The 23,497-nt window shown below is 47.1% G+C and overlaps 1 protein-coding gene and 1 pseudogene across 29 annotated transcripts in view; one reads left to right on the top strand and one right to left on the bottom strand.

The window, feature by feature from the left end:
• LOC119972565 (girdin-like) overlaps positions 1 to 23,497 on the bottom strand; it is a 649,171-nt gene that overhangs the window by 411,513 nt on the left and 214,161 nt on the right. The window lies entirely within an intron of this gene.
• LOC119977082 lies at positions 1,891 to 9,810 on the top strand (annotated as a pseudogene).

Genomic DNA, 23,497 nt, shown 5'->3' with positions numbered 1-23,497 from the left:
AGGTTGTCAACCTTCTCCTGGAGCTACCTCTGCTGGTCCCACATCAGCCCCATCTCCGCTGCCATCGAGGCAAACTGCACCTCATGTTTCCCCCACCACCTCCCCCATCTTCTGGATCGCCTGACCCTGGGCCGCCAGCTTCGTTTCCATGTGGTCAACCACCGCGCCGATCAAATCCACCGCCTTCTGTTGCTGGGTAATCTTCTCATTCAGGAAGCTCACCAGCTGATCTGTCGACCATGCCCCTCCACCATCTCCACGTGCGCCGCAGGCGCCGCAGCAATTCCAACCGACTGATTACCTCTTTTTCGACCGCTTCTGGCCCTCAACTCATACACCAGAGGGCTAATTTCTTCAACTCACTCTCCTGCATCTTTTTTCTGCCTCACATCCACGTGTTAACTGGGGAAAAGGTCAGAAAAAGATCGCCACAAGCGGGAGCCACGAAATGTGCGACCACTCACTCTATGTCAGCCACCGGAAGCTCGCAGTGATTTTTTTTCCTTTATATCTGGCACTGGACACTGCCTTAATTTGTGCCTTTACCACATCATTTACACAATAATACTTTGTCCTGATCTTTAGCCTATTTGTTGGTGTGCGAAGTTTCCCACCTTTTTGGAAAAAGGGTGGCAAGAGTGTTTTCCACCAAGACACCGCCGTTACGGAGAAACATTTTAGAGTGCTGTGCTGCGAGCCTGACAAATCGTAGCTGTTTGTTCCAAAGACAGCTCAGATTCCCTCAGCAACCGTTCTCTCAGCTTATTTTCATTCACACCAAACACAATCTGGTCCCGAAACTTGGAAGATTCCACCGCAGAAAAATCAGGTTTTAGCTTTTAACTTTAAAATCAGTGATGAAATTATGTCTGGACCCCCAGATCTGTAAACGTGATCTAAACACATAGCTTTACTAAATTTAATTTTTTATGGGGCTGCAATGTGCATCAAATCTTCAAATTACTTTATTAAACTTTTTACTATCTTCATTGTTTGCAAATCTAAACGTATTAAATACAGCAATTGCTTCGGGGCCGACTGCTGTGAGGAGCATCGCTACCTTACGTGAATCTGATTGATCTTCTAAATTTACTGCCTTAAGAAACAGATTAAACTGTTGTTTAAACACATGCCAGTTGCTGCCCACATTACCATGAAATCTGAGACTCATTGGTGGCTTCAAAGATTCCATTCTTGCAGTCTGCAAAGTCTTCAAATCTCTGTGGACCTCGTGGCAGGCTTGGTTTCTTTCCTCAGTTTTTAATACCATCCAACTCTGGTACCATGTAATGTTCTTGTCGGATGGTCTGATTATTAATGCAAGAACACTTGTAGCTAAAACTATAAACGATTTATTGACATTAACTGTGGGTAAACGATGTACAAAACAACAGATGAATAACAGTAAGCACAAGCAACCTCTCCAACAAGTCGCAGGGGTAACCTGCCTCTAACATTCACTCATACTAGTGAGACTCCCGAGTGGTCAGTTGGTGAATTACAACACAACCATGATATCACTACACAGATAACCTCTCCTTCTTCAGTCTCTTCATAATTTATTCAGTCTCTTCATAAGACAACCCAATCCCAAAGACCAATCTAGAAAAACGCCCAGCCTCCATTGCAAATAACCCCTTCCTTAAATACATAAACCTAGGGCTTCCCATTGTGGCATGTAGGTGGAGGTCGCATGTTTGGTGGCTCCTGCCAGAGTCGTCTTTTTGGGCCCTTTACACAGTTTTGGGGAAAATTATTTTGTGAGAAGTTGTGGGAAGGTCGAAGGCATTTATAGAACATCAAAAACCGGAAAAAAGAAAACAGGGAAAAAGGGACTGACTGAGCGATAGTCCGCCACCGAGCGTGGCAAAGAGTGCTGCAGGGGTAAAGATGGTGCGAGAGAGCCCATCAGGTGGGGCCGTGCCCATCACTGTGGAAAAGATGGTTGAAGTGATGACCAGGGAATTTGAACGGTTGTTCTCGAAACATTTTGAAAGGCATCGGATGGGGATGACGACCACCCTTAAGCAGTTGGTGGGTGAGACTCTTGCTCCGATGAGAGAGGAGTTGGTGAAAACTTCAAGGGCGATGCAGGAACAAGGGGAGAAAGGTAAGGGGGTGGAGGAGAGATTGCCACAGCAGTTCACCTCGATGGGGTGGAGCTGTGGAAGTTAGCAGAGGTTAACAAAGGGCTGAGAGCCAAAGTGGAAGACCTGAGAACAAGTCATATAGACAAAATCTGAGGATTGTGGTAGTCCTGAGGGGGTGGAGGGTCGGAGACCTACAGAGTACTTCGCCGACATGTTGGAGAAGTTGCTGAGGGAGGGGGAGGATCCCTCCCAGTACGAATGGATAGGGCCTACCAGTTGCTCCAGCCAAAACAGAGACCGAATGAGCCCCCGAGAGCTGAGCTTCTCTGCTTGCACAACTTTAAGTAAAGGAGAAGGTGCTGAGGTGGGTGAAGCAGAAGCCGGGGAGGTGGAATGGGACGGAAATGGTATAATTCTATATCAGGACTTGACACAGAGCTGACAAGGAGACAGACACAGAGCTGGCAACGAGACATACGGCCTTCAGTCGACCTAAGGTACCGTTGTATAAACGCAATATGCGGTTTGGTGTGGTCTACCCGGCAAGGTTAAAGTCACGCACAACGGCAGGGACAATTACTTCGAGACAGTGGCAGAGGAATTTGTGAAGGCAGAAGGACTGGGACTGGACTGAATTTGGATGTTGATGGTTTTTTGACAGGGTTTTCATCGTTTTTGTATTTTGTGATTTTCCGTTATGGTTAACTGTTTTGAGGGTCGGTGGGGATTTATGGTTGTTTCGGTTTGGTTCAAGAACGAGATAGGAGCGGTAGACCCATGGAGGTTTTTACATCCACAGGACAGGGATTACTTTTTTTTTTCGCCATGCATAAGGATCAACCTTTTTTGTGGTGGGGAAGACGTTGCTTGCTGGGGTAAAGAAGGCATAGTGCTCGGTGACTGTGATATCAGACCCTGCTCCACACTGGGTGGATGTGGTCGAGGAGAAGCTCATGGCCAGCATGGAGGTTCGATGTGCGTCTGTTGGCAGACCAAATTTTTTCATTAAGATGAGGAAGGTGATTGAGGGGGGAGGTCTCATCATCAGTAGTTTGGGAGGCGTTGAAGGCGGTAGAGCGGGATGAGGTCATTTAATTCAGGGCGAAGGTGGCTAGGGAGGAACGGCAGCAGTTGATAAGAGGAGATTTTGGGTGGAAGATAAGTATGCGAAGGACCCAAAACTAGACTGTTGGTGAGCAGGAAGCAAGTGCAGGCTAAGTTTGATCTTCTATCCACAGGGAGGGTGGTTCAGCTGTTGAGGCGAGTGAGGAGGGTGGTTTATGAGTATGGTGAGAAGACCAGTCGACTGCTGACGAGCCAGCTCTGCTGGCAGGCAGCAGCGAGGGAGGTCGTGCGGATTAGGGATAGAACGGGTGGGTTGGTGGTGGTGCCAGAGTTGGTGAATAAGGTGTTTATGGACTTTTATAGAGGCTTGTACAAGTCAGAGACGCCGGAGGATGAGTCAGAGATGAGGGAGTTTCTGGAGCAAATGGAGTGACAGAGAGGGGAGAAGAGGAGAGGGCCGGATTGGAGGAACCAATAAGGGTGGAGGAAGTGCAGGTAGCGATAGGGAAGATGTAGTTGGGCAAGGCACCGGGGCTGAATGGGTTCCCGTTGGAATTCTATAAACAATTTAAGGAGTTTGGCACCGCCGATGGTGGAAATGTTTGAGGATGAAATGGTAAGGGGTGTTGCCAGATGATGAGGCAGGCACCCATCTCATTATTACTCAAAAAGGATCCGGTGGAGTGTGGGTCGTATGGGTCCATTTTGCTACTGAACGTGGACGCTAAGATATTGCCGACGGTCTTGGCAGCAAGGTTGGAGGAGCGCCTTCCTAAGGTGGTGGATGAGGATCAGACGGCGTTCATCAAGGGCAGGCAGCTGTAGTCGAACACATGGCAGCTGTTGAATGCTGTGCTTTCTCCGACAGAGGGAAGGGAAGTGGTAGTGGTAGTGGATGCGGAGAAGACGTTTGACAGAATGGAATGGAGTTATTTATTTGCTGTGCTGGAGAAGTTTGGATTGGGCCAAAGTTTGTGGCATGGATGAAAATGTTATAGAAGATCTGATGGCTTGCGTGCAGACGAACTACATGATTTTGGGGTACCTTCTACTCAAGGCAAGGATGTCCCATGTTCTCCCGTCTGTTCGTGCTGGCGAATGAGCCATTGGCCATTGTGCTGAGGGTTCGGACTTGTGGAAGTGGAGAGTGAGGGACGAGGATGCAGCATAGGGTGTCTCTGTACATGCAACAAACCTACTGTTGTACATCTCAGATCCAAGCTTGTTGGTGAGGGACTGTTTGGGGCTGTTAAGGAAACTGGGAGCTTTCTCGGGGTGGAAGTTAAATTTAGGGAAGAGCGAATATTTTGTGGTGCCTTCTCCAGGGGCAGAGGCTGGAATGGGAGGGTTGACATCTTGGGTAGAGACAACTCATTTTAGGTATTTGGCGCGGGACTGGGTGCGACTGCAAACTAAATTTCACAAGCTTGGTGGGGAGGTTGACTTGGGGCAATGAGATAGTCTTCCCTGGTCGCTGGCAGGCCAGGTACAGGCAGTAAAAATGAATATTGTGCCAAGGTTCTTGTTTCGGTCCAGTGTCTGCCAGTCTTTATGCCAAAGTCATTTGTTCAAGAGGTGGATAGGCCGGACTCGTTGTTTGTGTGGGCAGGGGTGATGGCAAGGATAAGGAAGGCGGAGCACCTAAGGGGGTGACAGTTGAGGGGTTGAGCCAACCACGTTCATATGTTCTGGTTCTGTCTTCAGTTGGAGAAATTCTCAGGGTAATTTTGCAGCACCATGTCGGAGGTTCTGCATGAGGTCCTGCAGGGGGCAGCACGGTAGGTAGCACTGTTGCTTCACAGCTTCAGGGTCCCAGATTCAATTCCCGGCTTGGGTCATTGTGTGTGTGGAGTTTGCATGTTCTCCCAGTGTCTGCGTGGGTTTCTCTGGGTGCACCGGTTTCCTCCCACAAGTCCCGAAAGACACGCTGTTAGGTGAATTGGGCATTCTTACTTCTCCCTCTGTGTATCCGAACAGGCGACAAAATGTGGCGGCTGGGGGCTTTTCACAGTAACTTCATTGCAGTGCTAATGTAAGCCTACTTGTGACAATAAAGATCCTTATTATTGATCTGGATCATATTCGGGTGTCAGGTCTGCCAGTGCTGCAGGCAGGCGTGGGGTCAGATGTTTTAGCCTTCACCTCGTTGATCATTCGAAGGTGGGTTCTGTTGGTGTGGAGCCAGCTTTTCCCCCCTGTGTCTTTTGTACTTGGAGAAGGTGAAATTTGCTCTGTGAGGGGCAGATGAGGGGTTCCATCAAAGATGAGGTTTGCGTGTCCTGCATTTCGGGGATCTGGTTGCCATCAAGGGGTGGTGGTCGCGTTGGGATTAGATTTGTTTGTGTTGTTAAAATGTTGAAAGCTTGAATAAAAATATCTTTCCATTGTGGTTTCAGCAAAATTCTCTTGCAATAAGGCCAACAAAGCTAAATGCTTTCCGAATTGTTGTACCGCATGCTAACCTTTTGACTTCCTTGTACGAGTACACTCGTTTCACGCCTTTTAAAATATATTCTGCTTTTGTACTCTTGTTGTCCACTCAGAAGCTAATCATGGTACCCAACTAGTCAGGCTGAAAACTAGAAAATGCCCCATTTATGCCTATTCTTTGCTTCCTGTCGACGCACCAATCATCTATCCATGCTAACATATCACCCCAACTCCATGATCCCTTATCTTATACACTCATTTTTGCGTGGTATCTTATGAAATGCCTTTTGGAAATCCAAGTGTACTACATCTTCCCCTTTTTCTACCCAAGAGTTACATCCCGTCCCAAAAATCTAGTAATTTGTCAAACATGATTTCCCTTTCATAAAAACACGTTGACTTGATCCAATTAAACTATACTTTTCTAAGCCTATTGTAAGACCCCTTAATAGATTCCAGCACAACCTGATGAATTGGGTCAGGTTAATTGGCCCACAGCTCCATGTTTCCTTTCTCCCCAATCTCTTGAATACCAGTTAAATTTGCTAACTTTCAATCTGCTGGAACCATTCAGATCTGGGGAATTTGGGGAAAACACAGCCAGCGTATTATCTATCATCTCTGCAGCTATCTCTTTTAGATCCCTTGGACATAAGCCTTTATATCAGAGGTACTTGCCTGATTTTAGCCCCTCAAGTTCCTCCAGCACTTTTTCTCTGCTGATATTAATTACCTTAATTTATTCACCTTTTTTACCACCTGTTACCTTCTATTTTCTGGCATATTACGTGCGCCTGCTGCTGCGAGGTCTGGCACAAAATATTATTTCAATCTCGCTACCATGTCCTCATATTCAAATTTGATCTTATTTACCCAATGCCAATTTGCTTGTGGATCAGGTAGTCATCCAGAGATCATTACCCCTGTGGTTCCGTCTTTTAATTTAACCACAAGCTGCTCATACACCGTCAGCAGAAATTCTTTCTTTGTCCTATCGATGATCATTGGTACCCATGTGAGTAACCCTAAGGCAGGGCAGGTAACACTTTCGGGAATCACGCTTACGGCTGCAAAGAAAAGTAACTGTCCCCTTAACTATACTGTGCCCCAGTGCAACTACATTCCCTTTTAACTCGCCCCACACCTGCTCCCCCACTTGAATGGCAGCCATGGTCAATTTGACATCCACCCTGCAGTCCCTGCTCTCACCTACAAAGCTGCAAAAACATCAAACCTGCTAGACAATTTAAGTAGCCAAGTAGCTGAGGTTCTTTCATTGTTACCCAAGTCCCCAGACATGCCTCACTCTTAGTCACACCCTCTCGCTCCTGCGCATAGACCAGATCAGAAGATCTGATACAGTGGTCAGTACAGTTGCCTCACAGCACGAAGGACCCGGGTTTGATTCTGACCTTGGGTGACTGTTTGGAGTTTACATTCTCCCAGTGTCTGTATGGGTTCCCTCTGGGTGCTCCGATTTCCTCCCACAGTCCAAAGGTGTGCAGGTTAGGTGGGGTTACGGGGATAGGGGTTACTAGGTAGTGTGCTTTTTTGGAGGATGGGTGCAGACTCAATAAGCCGACTAGCCTCCTTCTGCACTGTAGGGATTTTATGGACTGCCTCACAGAACAAAGCTTAATGGACAAAACCTACATGCTCTCTTACTACCCAAGAGGTGTGACTTTTCTTACTCTTGGAGTGCACATTCTAATTAAATAATGCAGCAGTAGACTTTCAGAAGTTTTAAAAAAAGCTAATTTAGTCTCTCATACTTTCCCTCAATTTAGCACAACACTACATACTTTGTTTCATGCATGCACACACACAAAGATTCGATATAAATAAAGATAGCAAACGTCTACAGTTACTTCAGTCTCTGTTTTACAATTTCTGGTCTCTGATGTGGCAGACCTGTTGTTTCTGGAAAGGATGCATTGATTTATGTCTAATGAGTGTCTTGTCAAGCAAAGGGTTCAAAACAGGTTGTGAAGCTTCTTGTAGTCTATAATCAAGGAGGTTGATTCACACTTGAATGTTGAAACTGGAACAGGTCAAGTACTTTGCTTACTTGATGACTCGCAGCTAGTTTCAGAAATCAGTTCTAAGACTGGCTGACAACTGATGCATTCTCATGGATCTGCTGGGTCCTGGGTTAATACGGTTAACTGGTTAGCAAACACGTTTTGGTCACATAACCACTGAGTTCACACTTCAGAGATCCAGCCGATCCACTCTGGATAGGGTAGGCCATCATGATACAGTGGAAAGTTGATGGTGACCACTGAATTTTGATTTTCCTTTTTCTCCAGTATGAAACATGGAGCCAGGCAGTCTGAGGTCTCCATAGTCTTCAAGTGTTGTCCCAACGAGCTGTGGCAATTCCTCAAATGGCATCTATGTCCATATTTAATTAGGTATGTCAGAGACTTGATACTGTCTGCAGATCAATACCAAAGGTCACATGATTTGCAGCAGCCACCTTGCCACTTTCTGCATTCAATTTTTGTATAAGTATTAACCGAAAGTTCATCATATGACGTGTCTCTACTGGGCTTACAGAAGTGCCCCAGTAACACTCCCCTCTCCCTGGTGCATCAGTGTCCGAAGTCTAGAGTTCAGTTCATTAACACGGAGCTAAGTTCCTCAAACTGCAAGCATTTACTGCAGATGTGATGGCCTTGGTTCATACTTGTGTTCAGCATGATACAGCTCCAACATGTCACCTACCCTGCCACCTATATTGTTTAATTTAATTAATTAGGCTTCAAAGTTTAAAAATACCACTCAACTGTAGTTATATAAAACAATTTAGCTAATTATGGTATAAATTTAATGCAATACTTATCTTTGCCCAGTACAGAGAGTGAGAATCTGTTTCAACCGGTTGGCGGGAGCGGTTGGTTGAACTTCATTGTCATCTGGATCGAGCTATAAATTTCAAACTATTTTGCATTTTGTCAAAAGGAAAATCCAAATTCCAGCAGAAAATGAAGATGAGTTTTGCAATCTTGTAACCTGCAGCAAACCATCATCACTTAGGTTTTGTCAAAGTTCAGTTATTATGCTTGTGATTGCTGGTGACCGAGAAGCTATTCAGCAAATGGCTTATGAGCGTGTGGAGGATAAAGCAAAAGAAGGAATTGTATACCTTGAAGTTAGATGCAATCCACACTACCTAGCAAACTGTAATGTCCATCCTATTCCATGGGGGCAAACAGAAAGTGATGTAAGCCCAGATGAACATGTCTCGGGGCTTTCAGAGAGGTCAATGCGATTTTGGCATCAAAGTGAGATCAATTCTCCGTTGCATACTCCACATGCAAGAACGGTCTCCTGAAATTGTTGAGCTTTGTAAGAAGCATCAAAATGATGGTGTAGTGGGAATTGACCGAGCAGATGAATTGACTAATGCTGAAGCCCATCCAGGTCATATGAAAGCTTATGGGATGGCTGTGAAATGTGGTATCCACCATACTGTTCATGCTGGGGAAGTTGGACCTCCAAAAGTTGTGCATGAGGCTTTGGATATTTTAAAAGCAGAAAGAATTGGTCATGGATCTGCAACTATTAAGGATCCTGAACTCTATAAGGAAATACTACAGAAGAAAATCCATATTGAGGCATGCCCCCTTTCAAGTGTTCTCACAGGAGCACGTGATCCTGATTATACAAAACATTCAGTTGTCACATTCCTGAAAAGTGAAGCCAACTTTTCACTCAATACAGATGATCCACTGATTTTCAATTCAATGATTCACACTGATTATAATGTTGTGGCAGAGCACATGAACTTCACAGAATTCGATTTCAAGACAATGAATCTCAATGCAGCCTCCTTTAGTTTCCTTTGGCCAAGGGAAAAAGAGCTCCTTAATCTTTAACATACAGTATATGGAATTAGTCAAAACGCTTGCTATTACAAATTTATTAAGATAACACTACATGTTAGTGAGCAGCACATAGTCAATGGCTTCAATCAAGGTATGTTTGTTGTTCCATACAGTCCCCATTGCTTGTTGTGGTCCTGTTTATGCGAATGTGATATGCCCACTGTATATGTTGGCTGACGTAACAAATAGACAATGATAAATGACAGAACATACAGAGGGTGGTTTAGAAACCTGCACTTAAAAGGTCAAATCTGTTAATCTTGCTCAGATTAAAGCCCTGCAATTATCTGCTGTTTACAGCTGGAATTGGTCTGAATTGGGTGGAATCATACTAACTGACAACTCTTTTTTTCAAAGTTTAAAACTGAGCCCGAATGTGTCAAACTCAGCAAGCCAGAAAGGGTTCACTAGCAGTGGCAGAAGTTGTGGAGGTGAAGGGCATTGGAATTTGATGGTAATCATTTTTTTTAAAATTTAGAATACCCAATTCATTTTTTCCAATTAAGGGGAAATTTAGCGTGTTCAATCCACCTACCTTGCACATCTTTGGGTTGTGGGGGTGAAATCCACACAAATCCGGGGAGAATGAGCAAATTCCACATGGACAGTGACCAGAGCTGGGATCAAACCTGGGACCTCGGCGCCGTGAGACTGCAGTGCTACCACTGCACCAGCGTGGTGCCCTATTTGATGGTAATTGTGCAAACAATTGCTCGAGTTGCCCAGAAAATCTGGTCTGCTTAATATGGTTTAAATGGTGCCTTTGCAATTGCAGTCTATCACAATGGAAAATGTCCATCTCCAAAAAGTATTCAAATTTAATAAGGCAAATTTATCTAAATATTTTCCTGAGAATTTGTGTCTGATAATCTAAGAATGTATCCTCCTGAATTACAACAGTAAGATAGAAGACTAGAGTTAATTCAACCCTGGTGAAAAAGACTGGTTAGCTCCTCTAAAGCCTAGATTCTCTTGTGGAATCACAAAGTCGAACTGACACCTTGAGCCACTTATCTTTATATAATTTTTCATTGGTACAGCTGTTATGAAGCACACTAATACTAAGAAAAAGTATTAAATTTAGCTGCATGTAACTGCTTATCAGCATTTCCAAAATGAAAGTAGCTGTGGGGGTGTGGGTAGGCAATCATATCAATGTAATTACACTCCTGAAGTCTACTTGTGTTATTGAGCGTCACCTTGTAAATTTGGTGAGCCTAACTCTCTATGGAGGGATTACGAGTCAGTGGCTACTGTTTGAGGAATGAGTCAATGTTGGAGAAGCACATATCATGTGGGCTTCCAGGAATGGATTTCAGAATGGTAATAACCGAGCTCCAGGAGGGATACATATATCCGTTCATGTACCTGACATAGGTCTGGAGGTACATATCGGCAGTGATTTGTTTTGTGGTGTTCTCATTGTTAAGCAATGGTCTGGAATATGTCAATGGAAGTCTGGTATTTTTCAAAAGCTAGTTAGCTATATTTTTTATTTAAACATTTTAATTTTCCATATTTTCATCAAACAAACAGCAAAAGAAAAACAAACAAAATACCAATCCCAAAGAACAACAGCCCCCTCAATATACAGTCTGACACATCCATTTGTATATTTCATTCATTTGTATATTCCAAGTATAAGTTAACAAAACAGAGAAAAAAAGTGAACCATTCCGCCCCCTCCCCCACCCCGTGTTCAATGGCAACAAGTTCCCAAAAGTGCATGATAAACAATCCCCATGAATAGGGGCAGCAGGGTAGCATGGTGGTTAGCATAAATGCTTCACAGCTCCAGGGTCCCAGGTTCGATTCCCGGCTGGGTCACTGTCTGTGTGGAGTCTGCACGTCCTCCCCCTGTGTGCGTGGGTTCCTCCGGGTGCTCCGGTTTCCTCCCACAGTCCAAAGATGTGCGGGTTAGGTGGATTGGCCATGCTAAATTGCCCGTAGTGTCCTAATTAATGTAAGGTTAAGGGGGGGTTGTTGGGTTACGGGTATAGTGTGGATACGTGGGTTTGAGTAGGGTGATCATGGCTCGGCACAACATTGAGGGCCGAAGGGCCTGTTCTGTGCTGTACTGTTCTATGTTCTAATTGTAGAACCCTTCCTCTGTTCTCCCTTAGCTTAAATTTCACCTTCTCAAGGGTCAAGAATTCCAGCAGGTCTCCTCGCCACACTGAGGCATAGGGTGGATAAGCTGACCTCCACCCCAACAGGACCCGGCTCCGGGCAATCAGCGAGGCAAAGACTAAAACATCTGCCCCTGCACACGCCTGTAGTTCGGGCTGGTCTGCCACCCTGAAAATGGCCTCTAAGGGACCTGGTTTCAAGTCCACATGTAGTACCCCTGAGATGATGCTAAAGAGCTCCCTCCAATACTTTTCCAACTTCAGGCAGGACCAAACATATATATGTACATGGTTTGTGGGCCCCTCCCACACTGCTCACAGACATCCTCCACCCCTTCAAAGAGCTGGCTCATGCTCACTCTCGTGAGATGTGCCCTATACACGACCTTCAGCTGTATCAACCGCACCTTCACGCATGAGGTTGATGCATTCACCCTTCGTAGCAAATCGCACCTCTGCCAACTCCTCTTCCCACTTGAGCTGGCTAGCTTTATGATGTATTGTTGGTTTACATGCATATCTCTGCATATCTCATATTAATGCATCTGAGCACTCAACTGCTACAATAAGATATTAAAAGCAACACCTCCATCCCCACCTGCACCAAATGCCCAAGTTAACACTCGTTCCTCATTGCACTCAAGCCTCTATACGATCGCAATGCCTGTCTGCGTTTGGAGAGGACCGGTGACTCATACCCAAGTTGCAACTGCTAAGTCAGCTTCCAACTACAGTAATTAACATCTATTCAGGCATCCAACTATGGTTGACAGATATCTGCCACTGCCAGGCAGTTTCTGTTAAATTTGGCTTTTTAATTAGTTTGCAGTTTTCAAAAGTTTTAATGCAGAGTCTGACTTAATCTAAATTATAGCTCGAGAAAAGCGTACCGAAGGTATCCAACCTATATCAAATTTCCCAAATTATTCTTCCTTCCACTCCCTTCCCATTAAACTTGACATGTACATATTTGTTGTACTTAATCCTGATTTATTAGATATTTGGAACACCAAATGGTGATTAAATTAAACTATCAAAAAATTATAAAGATTAAAATTGACTGCCACTGATAACTAAAATTGATACAGCGCGTAATAAAAACTAATCTCTAATTGACTTGAAACTAAATTTTCAAAATCCAATTTATATAGTCTTTGACCCTCTTTTCGCCACATTTCTGCAGTTACAGAAAGGTGCAGCCATATCCTCATCTCTACACTTCATTCCCTAGTCCCCTATCAAAACCATTACTCTTTCACACCCCAGCCATTCTCCTGATACAGCCAATAACTCCACTCCCCTGGGTTCAAGCAACAGTCCTGAAAAGATATGGTGGACAACTGGTTGAGCTATTTACCACCAGAACTGGATGCACTACATTATGCACTACCCAAGTCTTACTCTCACCAGCCAAAACTGCACACTGTTCTATGTTCATTCTGGACTACAAAGATAACACCTGGTTTATCTTCCCACTGAAAGTCATCTTCTGAAACCCTCGTCTCCTCCACACTAATCTGCAACAATAATTGTTCAAGGGCTGCAAGGATGCAGTGAGAACTTAAATCAGCAGCTGAAGTCCTTATCAGAAACGCAACATTGAATGACAAAGCAAGTGAGATGGTAAGTACCAAGCAGGCCCAACTGTCACATTAAAGGCAAGCGAAAATGGTGTGTCACAAAGTTCGGGTGGCATGAGTCATGAAGGTTGGTGGGCGTGGGTCCCGCAGGATGGCCGGTTGGTAAAAATGGGTGTGTGGCAAAAATAGTTTGAAAAACACTGATCTATAGTTTAGAAGAATGAGGAGCTCATTTAAACCTACAAAATAATTATACGATAGAGATCAACAGGTAGTCGGGAGCCACGATACACCATTTTAAAATAAGGGGTCTAAGAGGAGGAGAATTTTTTACTCAGAGCCGTCTGAATCTTTGGATTTCTCCACCGAGCGGACTATGGAGGTGTATCTTTAATTCGCACAATGACAAATTTCTAATACGAATGATATAAAGGGATATGCAAATAGTGTAGGAAAAAGGCATTGAAGTGGATGAGCCATGATCAGATTTAAAGGAGGAAGGGAGGAGAGAGGGTAGAGGAAGGGAGGGGAGAGGAAGGGAGGGGAGTGGGCACAGCGAGGGGAGGGGAGTGGGCACAGCGAGGGGAGAGGAGAGGGCACAGGGAGGAGAGGGAGGGCAGAGGAAGGGAGGTGAGAGCAGAGGGAGGGGAGGGGAGGGCAGAGAGAGGGGAGGGGAGGGCAGAGAGAGGGGGGAGGGGAGGGCAGAGGGAGGGAGGGGAGGGCAGAGGGAGGGGAGGGGAGGGCAGAGAGGGTGACGGGGAGGGCAGAGAGGGAGGGAGGGGAGGGGCACCGAGGGAGGGAGGGGAGGGCAGAGGGAGGGAGGGGAGGGCAGAGGGAGGGAGGGGAGGGCAGAGGGAGGGAGGGGAGGGCAGAGGGAGGGAGGGGAGGGCAGAGGGAGGGAGGGGGAGGGACAGAGGGAGGGAGGGAGGGCAGAGGGAGGGAGGGGAGGGCAGAGGGAGGGAGGGGAGGGCAGAGGGAGGGAGGGGAGGGGCAGAGGGAGGGAGGGGAGGGCAGAGGGAGGGAGGGGAGGGGCAGAGGGAGGGAGGGGAGGGCAGAGGGAGGGAGGGAGGGCAGAGGGAGGGAGGGGAGGGCAGAGGGAGGGAGGGGGGGCAGAGGGAGGGAGGGGAGGAGGAGGGGCGGGCAGGAAGGAGGGAGGGGGGCAGGAGGGAGGGAGGGGAGGCAAGAGGGAGGGAGGGGAGGGCAGAGGGAGGGAGGGGAGGGCAGAGGGAGGAGGGGGGGCAGAGGGAGGGAGGGGAGGGCAGAGGGAGGGAGGGGAGGGCAGAGGGAGGGAGGGGAGGGCAGAGGGAGGGGAGGGCAGGGGGAGGGGAGGGGGCAGAGGAGGGAGGGGAGGGCAGAGGGAGGGAGGGGAGGGGGCACAGCGAGGGGAGGGGAGTGGGCCACAGCGAGGGGAGGAGGAGAGGTGCACAGGGAGGAGTATGGGAGAGGGCACAGAGGACGGAGAGGGTGAGAGCAGAGGAGGGAGGGAGAGGGCAGAGGGAGGGAGGAGAGGGCAGAGGGAGGGAGGGGAGGGGCAGAGGGAGGGAGGGGAGGGCAGAGGGAGGGGGAGAGGGCAGAGGGAGGGAGGGGAGAGGGCAGAGGGGGGAGGGAGGGCAGAGGGAGGGAGGGGAGGGCAGAGGGAGGGAGGGGAGGCAGGGAGGGAGGTGGAGGGCAGAGGGAGGGAGGGGGGGCCAGGGAGGGAGGGCAGGGCGGGAGGGGAGGCAGAGGGCAGGGAGGGGAGGGCAAGAGGGAGGGAGGGGAGGGCAGCAGAAGCGGGAGGGAGGGTCTGAGGGCAGAGGGAGGGAGGGGGAGGGCAGAGGGAGGGAGGGGAGGGCAGAGGGAGGGAGGGAGGGCAGAGGGAGGGTGGGGAGGGCAGAGGGAGGGTGGGGAGGGCAGAGGGAGGGTGGGGAGGGCAGAGAGGGAGGGAGGGCAACCGAGGGAGGGAGGGGAGGGCAGAGGAGGGAGGGAGGGAGGGGAGGGCAGAGGGAGGGAGGGGAGGGCAGAGGGAGGGAGGGGAGGGCAGAGGGAGGGAGGGGAGGGCAGAGGGAGGGAGGGGAGGGCAGGGGGAGGGAGGGGAGGGCAGAGGGAGGGAGGGAGGGCAGAGGGAGGGGAGGGCAGGAGGGAGGGGAGGGCAGAGGGAGGGAGGGAGGGCAGAGGGAGGGGAGGGCAGGAGGGAGGGAGGGGAGGGCAGGAGGGAGGGAGGGGAGGGCAGGAGGGAGGGAGGAGAGGGAAGAGGGAGGGAGGGGAGGGCAGAGGGAGGGAGGGGAGGGAAGAGGGAGGGAGGGGAGGGCAGAGGGAGGGAGGGGGAGGGCAGAGGGAGGGAGGGGAGGGCAGAGGGAGGGGAGGGCAGGAGGGGGGGAGGGCAGAGGGAGGGAGGGGAGGGCAGAGGGAGGGAGGGGAGGGCAGGAGGGAGGGGAGGGCGGGAGGGCAGGAGGGAGGGGAGGGCAGGAGGGAGGGGAGGGCAGGAGGGAGGGGAGGGCAGGAGGGAGGGGAGGGCAGGAGGGAGGGAGGGGAGGGCAGAGGGAGGGAGGGGAGGGCAGAGGGAGGGGAGGGCAGAGGGAGGGAGGGGAGGGCAGAGGGAGGGAGGGGAAGAGAGGAAAGGAGAGGAGAGGTGAGGAGTGAGCAGGCGCCAGGAGGAAGAAAAGGAAGGAAGGAGGGCACGGGGGCAAGTGCAAGGGGAGGTGCCAGTATCAATACAATCAAGAGGGGATCAGCCCTGATTCAATGAAGCTGCACCAGTCATACCTATGTCAATGTATGAAGCTGCACAGGACTACGTGCATGCCAAACAACAGAAGCAGCTTGCAATCAGTGATCCCAAGGATGAGATTTAAGTCTACAATCTTGCCACATCCAGTCATGAATAGTAATGGGGCTGGTTTAGCACAGGGCTAAATCGCTGGCTTTGAAAGCAGACCAAGGCAGGCCAGCAGCACGGTTCAATTCCCGTACCAGCCTCCCCGAACAGGCAGTGTAATGACTCTTTTCACAGTAACTTAATTTAAAGCCTACTTGTGAAAATAAGCGATTTTCATTTCTTTGCATAATGGACAATTAAATTAACTGGAGGAGGCTCCAAAAATATCTGCAAACTCAATGATGGGAGAGCCCAGCACAACAGCACGAAAGACTAGGCCAAAGCATTTGCAGCCATTTTCTGCCAGATTTTCCAAGTGGAAGATCCATCTCGCTGTACTTCGGAGGTCCCCTGCACCACAAGATGCTAGTCTTCAGCCAAATCAATTCATTTAATCCAGTTATAGAGTGTCATTGTGCATTTAAATCCATTGTTGAGGTCATCAGTAAGTGCTGTGATGTCATTAATTGTTGTTACTCGTGTTTATTCGTATGTAATTGCCATTAGTTCTAAGTCTCTTCAGTTACTGTTATTTTGCTGTTTAGCTAGTTTATCCCACTCGAGTCCATGCTGTATTTTAAACTTCATTATTTTCATTTATGAAAGATCAACTTTCACCACATCATTTTGACTACCTTTTTGTGGTCAACTTACCACAGACCCTGGCAACATTCTACCAATAATGCGGAAAATCTGAGCTCCAGAACTAACTGTACCCCTGGCCAAGTTGTTCCAGTCGAGTTACAACATGGTGGGAACTTGCACGTGTATGGCTTGTCCACGAAAAGAAATCCAACCCAGCCAATTACTGCCCATTTCCGTCTATTCTCGATCAGGAAAGTGTCGTTGACAGTACTGTCAAGCAGCACTTACTCAGCAACAAATTGCTCGCAGACACTGCCAGGGCCACTCAGCTCCTAACCTCATTACAGCCTTAGACTAAATATGTAGGGGGAAAAAAGAGCTGAACTTACGAGGTGTGGTAAGAATGACTGCCCTGACATCAAGACAGCCTTTGACCAAATGCGGCATCAAGGAGCCCTAGCAAAATTAGAGTCAATAGGAATTGGGATGGAAATCTCTCCACTGATTGGAGTCATACCGAGCACAAAGGAAGATAGCTGTGGTTGTTGGCTATCAATCATCTCAGTCCCAGGACATCCGTGCAGGACTTCTCTTTGACTGTTTCATCAATGACCTTTCCTCTATCATGAGGTCAGAAGCAGGAATGCTTATGGATGAGTGCACAACATTCAGCACCATTCACAACTTCTCAGATAGAAAAATAGTCCATGTGCTTATGCAACAAGACATCAACAATATTCAGGCATGGGCTGAGAAGTGGCAAGTAACATTCACACCACACAAGTGCCAGGCAATGACAATCTTCTACGAGAGAGAATCTAACCATCTCAACTTGACATTCAATAGCACAACCATCACTAAATCCCCCACTAACAACATCCTGGGCGGGTTACCATTGACCAGAAACTGAATTAGATCAGCCGTATAAATATTGTGGTTACAAGAGCAGGTCAGAGGCTGAGAACCCTACAGAGAATAACTCACCTTGTTCCTCCAAAGCATGTCCAAGGCACAAGTCAATAGTGCAATGGAATATTCACCACTTGCCTGGATGAGCACGAGCACAATTCCAACAACACTCAACAAGCTTCACACCATAGACAAAATAGCCTGTTTGATTGGCACGTCATCCACCACCTTAAACACTTCCTCCACCACCATTGCATAGTGGCAGCAGTGTGTACTAGCTACAAGATTGCTGTGGCATCTCACCAAGGTTCTTTCGACAGTACCTTCCAAACCCATGACCTCTACCACTCTTGCAGATGCAAGAGTTCGCAACGGCGGGCAAGTTTCCCTCCAAGGCACATACCACCCTGACTTGGAATGCTGTGCCTCAACTCGGCTGCATCAAAATGCTGAAACTCACTTCCTAACAACACTGTAGGTGTCCATTGCTGCAGGTCAGGAAGGGCAACACACCATCACCTTCTCGAGGGCAATTAAGCATGAGTAATAAATGTTGGCCTAGCTAGCGGTGCCCACATCCCATCAATGAATAAAAAAATGTTTAGTCAACGAGTCTTTCAAAACAATATCAGGAACATCAAAGTCAACATGTTCAGCTGCTGACAAAATCTTTAGCCCCAAAATAATTTTTTTGATCCCGGACAGTTTGGTCAAGCTAAACCCAGCAATGCACCAAGTCTGTGTCTCACTTGATGACAAATAAAACGTCAAAATATTAGCCGTGGCTCAGTGATCATCTCAGAGTCATAAGGTTTTGGATATAAGTCTCACTCTGGCAACTCAAGCACATTTATAGCCGCCTTACTAGCCGAGTTTAAAATGACTAGTCTGCCAAGAGGAGACATTCCTCAGTAATGTGCAGCATTATTTGTGTCTAGGGGCAGCACAGTGGCACAGTGGGTAGAACTGCAGCCTCACAGCGCCAAAGTCCCAGGTTCAATCCTGGCTCTGGGTCACTGTCCGTGTTTATGTGGGTTTCACCCCCACAACCCAAAGATGTGCAGGGTCGGTGGATTGGCCACGCTAAATTGGAAAAATGAATTGGGTACTCTGAAATTTTTATTTAAAGCACTGTTTGTGTCTTTCCGCAAGTACATATGGGGTTTGTACAGAGGCCACAGTGGAGGAGGTTGACTGCACAGGGGCCTTGGCCTGCCCTGCACTTGTTTAGCAAGGACCACTCCCACTATGGTATTTCAAAGTCTGCCATTTAACAGATGGGTTTTGTAACAAGGAACTAGTTAGTGACTTGCCATATTTCCTATTCCTGGATCTAAAGGACCTCTGCTGGTATGTTTTGCTCAGGCTGGTTGCTCCAAATAGGGCACCGAGATGGAAGTTGTGTAGTTTGAACAGAAAATCATGGCTAGCAGTGAGGTGCAGCTCAGATAGTACCAACTAGCTTGCAGCTTTCCAACATTTGTCGGAATGTGGGAGAGTGATGTTGTCTGAGCGGAAGGTTCCAGTGATGTACATATGCAACTCTTATTTGGGCACTAGTATTGTGGAGGTGGAATATACTGGGTATGGTTTTGGAGAAATACAGCATGTGCTGTAGTAGGCTGTCAACATCTTTGAGTGGACTTAGCTGGGAGTGGAGAGGCGGTATACCTGCATGAAACAAGTCCGAAGTGGGAGATCATAAATTGGGGCCAAGGCTCAAGGATTGCATTTTCCTGGAGTCAGACTGGCACACCAGTCAGCTGCTTGGATCAGCTCACAGTTTGAAGGAAGAGTGAAAAAAAGTGACATCATAGCAAAGTTGCACTTCGATTGGTTCGAAATAGTAGGATCAAGGGAATGAACACAGTAAGAAGTCTTACAACACCAGGTTAAAGTCCAACAGGTTTGTTTCAAACACGAGCTTTCGGAGCACGGCTCCTTCTTCAGGTGAATGCCGTGCTCCGAAAGCTCGTGTTTGAAACAAACCTGTTGGACTTTAACCTGGTGTTGTAAGACTTCTTACTGTGCTCACCCCAGTCCAACGCCGGCATCTCCACATCAAGGGAATGAAGACATTGTTAGAGAAATGGTGGAGGAGGAAGGGCTTTATCTTTCTGGGACATTGGGACCAGTTCTGGTGCAGGTGGAACCTGTACATGAAAGACAGGTTAAACCTTGGTAGACCAGAACTAATATCACCAGATGGAGATTTATTGGTGCTGTTGGAAAGGGTATAAACTAGCTTGTCAAAGGGATGGGAATCAGAGGGAATTTAGATAGGAGAAAAACAAATATGGTAATGGAAAGTAGAAAGGTAGTGAACAAAAGTGGAAGGCAGAAGAAACAAATGCAAGCATCAAGGAGAGTAAAAATATGGAATAATATTTAAAAAGCTGTATTCAAGTATATTCTATCTGAATACACACACGGTAGGTGAATTGCTGGAACAAATAGAAGTAAATAGGTATGACCGAATTACCACTTTGGAGACATAGCTGTAGGATGACCAAGGCTTGGAACTGAATATTCAAGGATATTCAATATTTGAGAAAGGCAGGCAAAAAAGGAAACGGTGAGGTAATGCTGATAATAAGGGATTAGATCTGTACATTAGTGAGAGAGGATCTTCGATCGGAAGAAGATTATATAGAATCTGTTTGGGTGGAGCTAGGAAACAGCAAGGGGCAGCAAACATGTCTATAGGCCACTAAACAGTAGTGATAATTTAGGAAAGGTAGAAATCAGGAAATTAGGGGTGCATGTAATAAGGATAATGCAGTAATCATAAATGACTTCAATCTGCATAAAGACCAGGTAAATTTAATGAACAATAATTCCTGTAATGCAAGAGATGGTTTTCTCGAGCAGTATATCGAGGAACCATTGATCTAGCACTGTGCGATGAGAAAGGACATAATAATAATTGTTGTAAAATAATCTTTAGGAAAGTGTTACCAGAATTTTACATCAACCTTGAAAACAATGTAGTGTAATCCAAAACTAGGGTCCTAAATATAAACACAGAAAACTGAGGATATGAGGGACAGGCTGGCTGTGGTGAATTGGGAAAATACTTGAACACGTAGGAATGGCCAGTAGTTAAAAGAATCAACACAACGATTACAACAAATATACACACCTTTGAGGCACAAAAACCCAACAAGAAAAGTGAGTAAACTGTAGCTAACAAAGAATATTAATGATTTATTAGATCAAAGGGAGAAACTTACATAAACTTGTCAAAAGACAGTAAGCCTGAGGATTGGGAGCATTTTAGAATTCAGCAAAGGATGACCAATAAAGTGATAAAGCAAATGCAAATAGAATATCAATGTAAACTAGCAAGAAATAGAAAAACAATAAGAGAAACATTGGTTCCCATAATTACTTTCTGTCCAATCTTATCAGAAAAAACACATATTAAAACATTATCCCCCTTAGCTGCAAGATTTTACATTTCTACATTGTAAACTTTTGTTACTTGAAAAGAAAAATACAACTTTTTAGTTACAATATCACCTCCTTGCTTCCCAAATCTCCTGCACCTTGATCCTCCTGGTTGCTACAGACCTCTGCCACCCAACCCTACAAGTGTCTTCTTCCCCTCACTGCCCTCAGAATTATGGCCTCTTACTCATCTGGGACTTGCTTTCCCATTCAAGATTCAAATCTGATTCAAAACAGGAGCTCTGATTCTGTGTAAGTCTGAGTCCTGATGATGCAGAAGTGCCAAGCTGGGGCTGCTACAAACCATGTTTTCTTCTTTGACTGCTCCTGCAATGGGATTAGAATGGTTAGGTGGTTGTTTTTGACCTGTGTGGACACGATGAGCTGAAGGGCCTGTCTGTGCTGTATGATTATATGACTCTGCGACTATGAATACGAAGGAGAAATAACATAAATACTGGATGGCTGTGGCATACCTTTGGGTGGTCCCATGAAACGTGAATGAACTTCTAAGATTTTGGAAGATAAGGGAGTTATAAACAGCCCCGAACAGGATCAAAGCACTATTAAATCTCCCCTTAGCCTTCACTGCTTGAAGCAGCACATTCTCCCAATGTCTGCGTGGGTTTCCTCCGCGTGCGGAGTTTCCTCCCACAGTCCAAAGATATGCAGGTTAGGTGGATTGGCCATGCTAAATTGCCCCTTAATGTCCAACATTAGGTGGGGTTACAAGTTGGGACAGGGAGTAGGTCTGGGTGGAGTGCTCTTTCAGAGAGTCGGTGCAGACTTGATGGGCCAAATGGCTTCCTTCTACACTGTAGGTATTCTATGGTTTTCTGATTTATAAAACAGAGGGTCTCATCTTCATTTTTAAACAGCTTTCAAAACTTTTCTGCCACATTCAAAGTTTGTATGTGCACACCCTCTGGACTCTTGAATCACCTTTAAAATTCATTATATGAATGAAAATCTTTTTTTTTACCACGTAGCCATTAAGACCAGCTTTTTTGCACTTGTCACACATTCCCCATCTCTACTCCTACCTACCGCAACCCATTGTCACAAAAGAGTTTATTTATGGCATGGTCGGTTATTGAATTAAAATTACTCCAGTGTTTCTTTCAATAATCTCCTGAGCTCAACCCTTCAGATATTTCAACTTGATAAAGCTCGATCATTCTACTTCACAGTCCTACACTTCTACCATTCTTGTGCTCACAATTCTGTGCTGGTTTCATTGCAACAATTTCAAAATCCTCATTATCTTCAAGTCCCTCGCCCCATCCCAACTCTACAATATCCTTCAGCAATATGTTCCTGGATCTTCCTCTGGTTCTGGTCTCCTTTACATCATTCCCCCTTGCACTGCAGAGCTTTAAGCTACCGTCGCCCTTTACTCTAGAATGTTCTCACTAAGTTTACCTTTTTGCTCCCATACGTCCTTATAATCCTTCTCTGGCCTTTGTGTAGTAATTGGGCGCGATCTTCCGGACTCGTTACATTCGCGCTCAAGCATAACGATGCTGGTGAATTGCAGAAGATACCAAAAACAGGAACCGCACCAGGCGGCAAACAGTTTGCAAGGCAACAGACCTGCTCCCGTAGGCGAATTCGGAATCTTGCTGTAGTGTAGCGAGAAACCAATTATCAGCACTTAAGCCCCATTTCCATACAATTAACGAGAGCCACCCATCCTCCAACGGCCTCCTGTCATTTTCCGGACCGTCCAGCAAGTGATCACACTGGCACCAATTAATACTCTTTTTTAAAACATGAACCTGACAGAAGGTCTTCTGTGGGGAGCCAAGGAGGGGAGTAGCAATGTTTGTCCACAAGCAAAGAGATCGGAGGCGCTGGTCTTGCCACCCCAGTGCTCGGGGGTGGGGGGGGATCTTCCGCAGGGTGGGCTACCATGGGAGAGTGGGAGTGTGTGGGGGAGAAAGCAATCGCTCGTGGCACCACCGTGCCAACCCTTGGATTCCCAACCCCATTCGGGGGGGGGACGGGACGGACGGACGGACCCCTGACCCTGTCAATCTCTCCCCCCCCCCAAACCACCGGACAGCTGAGGCCTCTGGCTGTGCGGCTGAGTCAATCATTAATTGAGACTTGACAATCGTGGTTAAATGAGCACTTATGCCAAGTGGGTTCACGTGCGTCGGCTGGCCATGTAGCATGTGGAGTTATTGCCTAGCATTCCAAACCATTATGTCTGGACACTGTGTGGGAGTCAACACCACACATGCAGCAGCCAACATTCGAACACCCGGGAGATGGAACACAGGTCCCGGGACACGACCACAGCCGGAGGGTGGGTGGGTGGGTGCCACGGGGAGTGGTATGGGTTGCCTGGAGAGACAGGCAAAGGGCCTTGAGGGTCAGCCCGCATAGCGAAAGAAAATGACAGAGGTATCATAATGGTTGTGCAAAAAGTCATTTAAGGTGCTGTACAATACTCCATTTCCGAGAGTGCTACCCTCCCAACCACCGCCAGCTCCAAACCCCTACCCAATCC

This window comes from Scyliorhinus canicula, chromosome 1 (genome assembly GCF_902713615.1).
Source record: "Scyliorhinus canicula chromosome 1, sScyCan1.1, whole genome shotgun sequence".
Taxonomy (NCBI): domain Eukaryota; kingdom Metazoa; phylum Chordata; class Chondrichthyes; order Carcharhiniformes; family Scyliorhinidae; genus Scyliorhinus; species Scyliorhinus canicula.
This window is presented reverse-complemented; position numbering and strand designations above follow the sequence as displayed.